This window comes from Triticum dicoccoides, chromosome 7A (assembly GCF_002162155.2).
Source record: "Triticum dicoccoides isolate Atlit2015 ecotype Zavitan chromosome 7A, WEW_v2.0, whole genome shotgun sequence".
Lineage (NCBI taxonomy): Eukaryota > Viridiplantae > Streptophyta > Magnoliopsida > Poales > Poaceae > Triticum > Triticum dicoccoides.
Window position 1 is genome coordinate 704,809,585 of NC_041392.1, and position 8,021 is coordinate 704,817,605.

The following is an 8,021-nucleotide window of genomic DNA, read 5'->3' on the forward strand; positions in this document are numbered from 1 at the left end:
CAGAGAAGCTCCTCGTTTAGCAATGAAATGTGGGAAGTGCTGCATGGTGGCCTGGTGAAGGTTTGATCTGTTCTTGTCCTCGGGCCTGATGATCATGTTGAAGTTGCCCCCGAGGAGCATGGGTCGGTGCATGAAGATCACATATCATGGAGATCAGCAAGGAAGGTGATCTTGTCGGCCTCGGCTTGGGGGCCGTAAACCCCGGTCAACCACCAATGTGGCCTTTCATCACGCCAGGTGACATGCACGTTGATAAAATGATCTCCAATGGTCGGGTGGGACAAAGACACTAGCTCGTCCTGCCAAGTGATGTCTACTACACAACCTTCTTCTTGTAGACATTGTTGGTCCTCCAAGTGCAGAGGTTTGTAGGACAGTAGCAAATTTCCCTCAAGTGGATGACCTAAGGTTTATCAATCCGTAGGAGGTGTAGGATGAAGATGGTCTCTCTCAAGCAACCCTGCAACCAAATAACAAAGAGTCTCTTGTGTCCCCAACACATCCAATACAATGGTGAATTGTATAGGTGCACTAGTTCGGCGAAGAGATGGTGATACAAGTGCAATATGGATGGTAGATATAGGTTTTTGTAATCTGAAAATATAAAAACAGCAAGGTAACTAATGATAAAAGTGAGCACAAACGGTATTGCAATGCTAGGAAACAAGGCCTAGGATTCATACTTTCACTAGTGCAAGTTCTCTCAACAATAATAACTAACTGGATCATATAACTATCCCTCAACATGCAACAAAGAGTCACTCCAAAGTCACTAATAGCGGAGAACAAACGAAGAGATTATGGTAGGGTACGAAACCACCTCAAAGTTATTCTTTCCAATCAATCCGTTGGGCTATTCCTATAAGTGTCACAAACAGCCCTAGAGTTCGTACTAGAATAACACCTTAAGACACAAACCAACCAAAACCCTAATGTCACCTAGATACTCCAATGTAACCTCAAGTATCCATGTGTATGATTATACGATATGCATCACACAATCTCAGATTCATCTATTCAATCAACACATAGAACCTCAAAGAGTGCAACAAAGTTTCTACCAGAGAATCAAGACGAAAACGTGTGCCAACCCCTATGCATAAGTTCATGGGCGGAACCCGCAAGTTGATCACCAAAACATACATCAAGTGAATCACGTGATATCCCATTGTCACCACAGATACGCACGGCAGATACATCAAGTGTTCTCAAATCATTAAAGACTCAATCCAACAAGATAACTTCAAAGGGAAAACTCAATCCATTACAAGAGAGTAGAGGGGGAGAAGAAACATAAGATCCAACTATAATAGCAAAGCTCGCGATACATCAAGATCGTGCCAAATCAAGAACACGAGAGAGAGAGAGAGATCAAACACATAGCTACTGGTACATACCCTTAGCCCCGAGGGAGAACTACTCCCTCCTTGTCATGGAGATCACCGAGATGATGAAGATGGCCACCGGAGAGGGATTCCCCCCCTCTGGGAGGGTGCCGAAACGGGTCTAGATTGGTTTTCGGTGGCTACGGAGGCTTTCGGTGGCGGAACTCCCGATCTATTCCGTTCCCCGATCGTTTTAGGGTATATGGAGATATATAGGTGGAAGAAATACGTCAGGGGAGCCACGAGGGGCCCACGAGGGTGGAGGGTGCGCCCCCGTACCTCGTGCCTCCCTCGTTTATTTCCCGACGTGCACTCCAAGTCTCCTGTATTGCTTTCTTTCCAAAAATAACTTTTCCGAAGGTTTCATTCCGTTTGGACTCTGTTTGATATTCCTTTTCTGCGGAACACTGAAACAAGGGAAAAAACAGAAACTGACACTGGGCTCTAGGTCAATAGGTTAGTCCCCAAAGTAATATAAAAGTGCATAGTAATGCCCAATAAACATCCAAGATGGATAATATAATAGCATGAATACTTCATAGATTATAGATACGTTGGAGACATATCAGCATCCCCAAGCTTAATTCCTGCTCGTCCTTGAGTAGGTAAATGATAAAAGAAATAATTTATGAAGTGTGAATGCTAGCAGGTGCACAAGTTTGATCAATGATAATTTCAATCACCTTTTCTAGCATCATTATATCATAACAATAGTTCATCTCATAAAGCTTCTCATGATCAAGTAATAAGCTATTCACATGTTAAAGTATAGATCGTAAACTTTCTTGAAAACTAACAAACCATGTTATCAGTCATCAAACAATTCCAATTCATCTTATTTTCAGGAAGAGTCTATGTCAGAGCTTTTGATTTAGCAAACCCCACATACTCAACTGTCATGTCGTCTTTCACAATTGCTAACACCCACGCGATATTTATGGGTTCAAAATTTTAATTAGACACAGAGAAAGATAGGGGCTTATAGATTCGCCTCCCAACCTTTTACCTCAAGGGTAATATCAACAATAATAGTTCATGATCCCTTACATCCAATTGGATATATATATATCAGAATCTTTCCAACACAATGTGCTTGCCAAAGGATAAAATTTAAAAAGGAAAGGTGAAGATCACCAAGACTCTTGCATAATAGTAGACGATAAAAGTAAAGATAGGCCCTTCGTAGAGGGAAGCAGAGGTTGTCATGTGCTTTTATAGTTGGATGCATAAAATCTTAATGCAAAAGAAAGGTCACTTTATTGTCCCCTATGATATGCACCTTTATTATGCAGTCCGTCGCTTTTATTGCTTCCATATCACAAGATCATATAAAGCTTATTTTCTCCACACTAAAAGATCATACATATTTAGAGAGCAATTTTTATTGCATGCACCGATGACAACTTACTTTAAGGATCTTAATCAATCCATAGGTAGGTATGGTGGACTCTCATGGCAATACTGGTTTAAGGGATTTTTGGAAGCACAAGTAGTATCTCTACTTGGTGCGAAGAATTTGGCTAGAATGAGGGGGAAAGGCAAGCTCAACATGTTGGATGATCCATGACAATATACTTTATTTCAGATATAAGAAAACATAACCCATTACGTTGTCTTCCTTGTCCAACATCAACCTTTTAGCATGTCATATTTTAATGAGTGCTCACAACAACAAAAGATGTCCAAGATAGTATATTTATATGTGAGATCTCTCTTCCTTCAATATTCTTTCATGAATTGTTCAAGTGACCAATACAATGTTTGCTAACCTTCAATAAATTTACCACCTCTACTTCTTATATGTGAAGTCATTACTCCCCATGGGATAAGCATATGAAACATATATAATTTCAGATTTATGATATTCGCTTACTCAACTATTTACTCATAGGATATAAGTGAAGCACACGAGTAAATGACAAACTACTCCAAAAAGGTATGAGTGAAAATCAATGAGTAGTTTAAATAATTATGCAACTGTGTGAAGACTCTCTAACATTTAAGAATTGCAGATCTTGGTATTTTATTCAAACATCAAGCAAAACAAAGTAAAATGACATTCTAAGAATGGCAAACATCATGTGAAGAAGCAAAAACTTAGGATCAACCGAAACTAACTGATAGTTGTTGAAGAAGAAAGGTGGGACGCCAACCGGGGCATCCCCAAGCTTAGACGCTTGAGACTTCTTGAAATATTATCTTGCGATGCCTTGGGCATCCCCAAGCTTGAGCTTTTGTGTCTCCTTAATTCCTCTCATATCACGGTCTCCCTAAATCTCAAAAGCTTCATCCACACAATACTCAACAAGGACTCATGAGATAAGTTAGTATAAACCATTGTAAAAACCTTATCATACTCTACTGTAGCAAATCACTAAAATTATTATTTAACATTGCATACTAAATGCCTCTACATATTTAATAGTCCTATCCTCAAATAGAATCACTAAAGAAGCAAACATATGCAAACAATGCAAACATAACAGCAATCTGCCCTAAATAGGACAGTCTGTAAAGAGTGCAGCAAGATTCATACTTCCCTAACTCCAAAAATTATGAAAGAAAATTCCCACTGTAGTAAATTTATCAGAGCTTAATATTCAAGGTTTCAACATTTTATCACATTTTAACTTTCTAGGGAATTATTGCAGCATCAGTAAACTTTCTGTTTTCCAAACAACAACATGAAGACTTGTAAAATGGGCATAGTAAAGGATATCAATGCCAATTTTATTGAAATAAAAGATGCAAAACATTGTTCTAAATACCAGCAAGCAAATCCTAACAAAATAAATTGATGCTCCAAGCAAAACACATATCATGTGGTGAATAAAAATAAAGCTCCAATTAAAGTTACCGACGAACGAAGACGAAAGAGGGGATGCCTTCCGGGGCATCCCTAAGCTTAGGCTCTTGGTTGTCCTTGAATATTACCTTGGTGTGCCTTGTTCATCCCCAATATTAGGCTCTTGCCACTCCTTATTCCATATTCCATCGAATCTTTACCCAAAACTTGAAAACTTCACAACACAAAACTTAACAGAAAACTCGTAAGCTCCGTTAGTATAAGAAAGCAAATCACCATCATAAGGTAATGTAATGAACTCATTCTAAATTCATATTGGTGTAATATATACTGCATTCCAACTTCTCTATGGTTCATACCCTCCGATACTACTCATAGATTCATCAAAATAAGCAAACAACACATAGAAAACACAATCTGTCAAAAACAGAACAGTCTGTAGTAATCTGTAGGTTTCGACCACTTATGGAACTCATAAAATTCTCAAATAAATTGGTGTACCTGAGTAATTTGTCTATTAATCATCATCAAAAAGAATTAACCAAATATCTCTCTCCAGTAAAAAATGGCAGAAATTCTCGCGAGCGCTAAAGTTTCTGTTTTTTACAGCATGATCATAAAGACTTCACCCAAGTCTTCCCAAAGGTTCTACTTGGCACAAACACTAATTAACACATAAAACCACATATAAACAGAGGCTAGATGAATTATTCATTACTAAATATGAACAAAAGGCAAGGAACAAAAATAAAATTGGGTTGCCTCCCAACAAGCGCTACCGTTTAACGCCCCTAGCTAGGCATGATGATTTCAATGATGCTCACATAAAAGATAAGATTGAAACATAAAGAGAGCATCATGAAGAATAGGACTAGCACATTTAAGTCTAACCCACTTCCTATGCATAGGGATTTTGTGAGAAAATAACTTATGGGTACAATAATCAACTAGCATAGGAGGGTAACACAAGCATAACTTCAAGTTTTTAAGCACATAGAGAGGAAACTTGATACTATTGCAACTCCTACAAGCATATATTCCTCCCTCATAATAATTTTCACTAGCATCATGAATGAATTCAACAATATAACCAGCACCTGAAGCATTCTTTTCATGATCTACAAGCATAGAAATTTTATTACTCTCCACATAAGCAAAATTCTTCTCATTCGGAATAGTGGGAGTATCATAAGAGACTTGAATACTATAAATTGTGTCCACATTAAAAGAGTAATGTTCAGAGAAGGGGTACTCATAATCATGACAAATTTTATAAATATAATCATCACTACTCTTTATAGCATAAGTTTTATCACAATAATCATCATAAGTAGCAACTTTGTTCTCATCATAATCGATTGAAACCTCTTCCAAAATAGTGTATACATCCCTAAATAAAGTCATGACCACTCCAAATCCACTTTCATAAATATTATAAGATTCAACATCCTCCAAAATAGTGGGATCATTACTTCCTAAAGTTGACACTCTTCCAAACCCACTTTCATCAATATAATCATCATAGGTAGAAGGCATGCTCTCATCATAATAAATTTGCTCATCAAAACTTGGGGGACAAAAAGTATCATATTCATCAAACATAGCTTCTCCAAGCTTGTGGCTTTGCATATCATTAGGATCATGGATATTCAAGGAATTAATACTAACATTGCAATCATGCTCATCATTCAAAGATTTATTGCCAAACATTTTAATGCATTCTTCTTCTAACACTTTGGCACAATTTTCCTTTCCATCATACTCATGAAAGATATTAAAAAGATGAAGCATATGAGCCAAAATCAATTCCATTATTTTAGTTTTTTTTATAGACTAAACTAGTGCTAAAAGAAGAAACAAAAAGATTCGATTGCAAGATCGAAAGATATACCTTCAAGCACTCACCTCCCCGGCAACGGCGCCAGAAAAGAGCTTGATGTCTACTACACAACCTTCTTCTTGTATACGTTGTTGGGCCTCCAAGTGCAGAGGTTTGTAGGCCAATAGCAAATTTCCCTCAAGTGGATGACCTAAGGTTTATCAATCCGTAGGAGGTGTAGGATGAAGATGGTCTCTCTCAAGCAACCCTGCAACCAAATAACAAAGAGTCTCTTGTCTCCCCAACACAACCAATACAATGGTAAATTGTATAGGTGCACTAGTTTGGTGAAGAGATGGTGATACAAGTGCAATATGGATGGTAGATATAGGTTTTTGTAATCTGAAAATATAAAAACAGCAAGTTAACTAATGATAAAAGTGAGCACAAACGGTATTGCAATGCTAGGAAACAAGGCCTAGGGTTCATACTTTCACTAGTGCAAGTTCTCTCAACAATAATAACATAACTGGATCATATAACTATCCCTCAACATGCAACAAAGAGTCACTCCAAAGTCACTAATAGCGGAGAACAAACGAAGAGATTATGGTAGGGTACAAAACCACCTCAAAGTTATTCTTTCCAATCAATCCGTTGGGCTATTCCTATAAGTGTCACAAACATCCCTAGAGTTCGTACTAGAATAACACCTTAAGACACAAACCAACCAAAACCCTAATGTCACCTAGATACTCCAATGTCACCTCAAGTATCCGTGGGTATGATTATACGATATGTATCACACAATCTCAGATTCATCTATTCAATCAACACATAGAACCTCAAAGAGTGACCCAAAGTTTCTACCAGAGAATCAAGACGAAAACGTGTGCCAACCCCTATGCATAAGTTCATGGGCGGAACCCGCAAGTTGATCACCTAAACATGCATCAAGTGAATCACGTGATATCCCATTGTCACCACAGATACGCACGACAAGAGATACATCAAGTGTTCTCAAATCATTAAAGACTCAATCCAACAAGATAACTTCAAAGGGAAAACTCAATCCATTACAAGAGAGTAGAGGGGGAGAAGAAACATAAGATCCAACTATAATAGCAAAGCTCGCGATACATCAAGATCGTGCCAAATCAAGAACACGAGAGAGAGAGAGAGAGATCAAACACATAGCTACTGGTACATACCGTCAGCCCCAAGGGAGAACTACTCCCTCCTCATCATGGAGAGCACCGGGATGATGAAGATGGACACCGGAGAGGGATTCCCCCCTCCGGCAGGGTGCCGAAATGGGTCTAGATTGGTTTTCGGTTGCTACAGAGGCTTCTGGCGGCGGAACTCTCGATATATTCTGTTCCCTTATCATTTTAGGGTATATGGAGATATATAGGTGGAAGAAATACGTCAGGGAGCCACGAGGGGCCCACAAGGGTGGAGGGCGTGCCCCCCTACCTCGTGCCTCCCTCGTTTCTTTCCCGACGTGCAGTCTAAGTCTCTTGTATTGCTTTCTTCCAAAAATAACTTTTCCAAAGGTTTCACTCCGTTTGGACTCCGTTTGATATTCCTTTTCCGAGAAACACTGAAACAAGGGAAAAAACAGAAACTGGCACTGGGCTCTGGGTCAATAGGTTAGTCCCAAAAGTAATATAAAAGTGCATAATAAAGCCCAATAAACATCCAAAATGGATAATATAATAGCATGAATACTTCATAGATTATAGATACGTTGGAGATGTATCACCAAGCAAGGAGGAAGCCGCCGCGCGTGTCACTGGATGACAGGAAGAAGAAATTCGAGTATCCAGTACCAAGCGCGTCAGTATCAGTGGCGGGACGATAGCGAGTTTTGTTTCTTAATACAGACAATGTCACGATTAGCAAGTGGAAATAACTGAACGCAGTGCGCTGCGCTTGGCAGGGTAGTTTAGACCGCGCACATTCCAGAAGATGATACGCTAATTGTAATCCATAAAAACCGATTGGATCC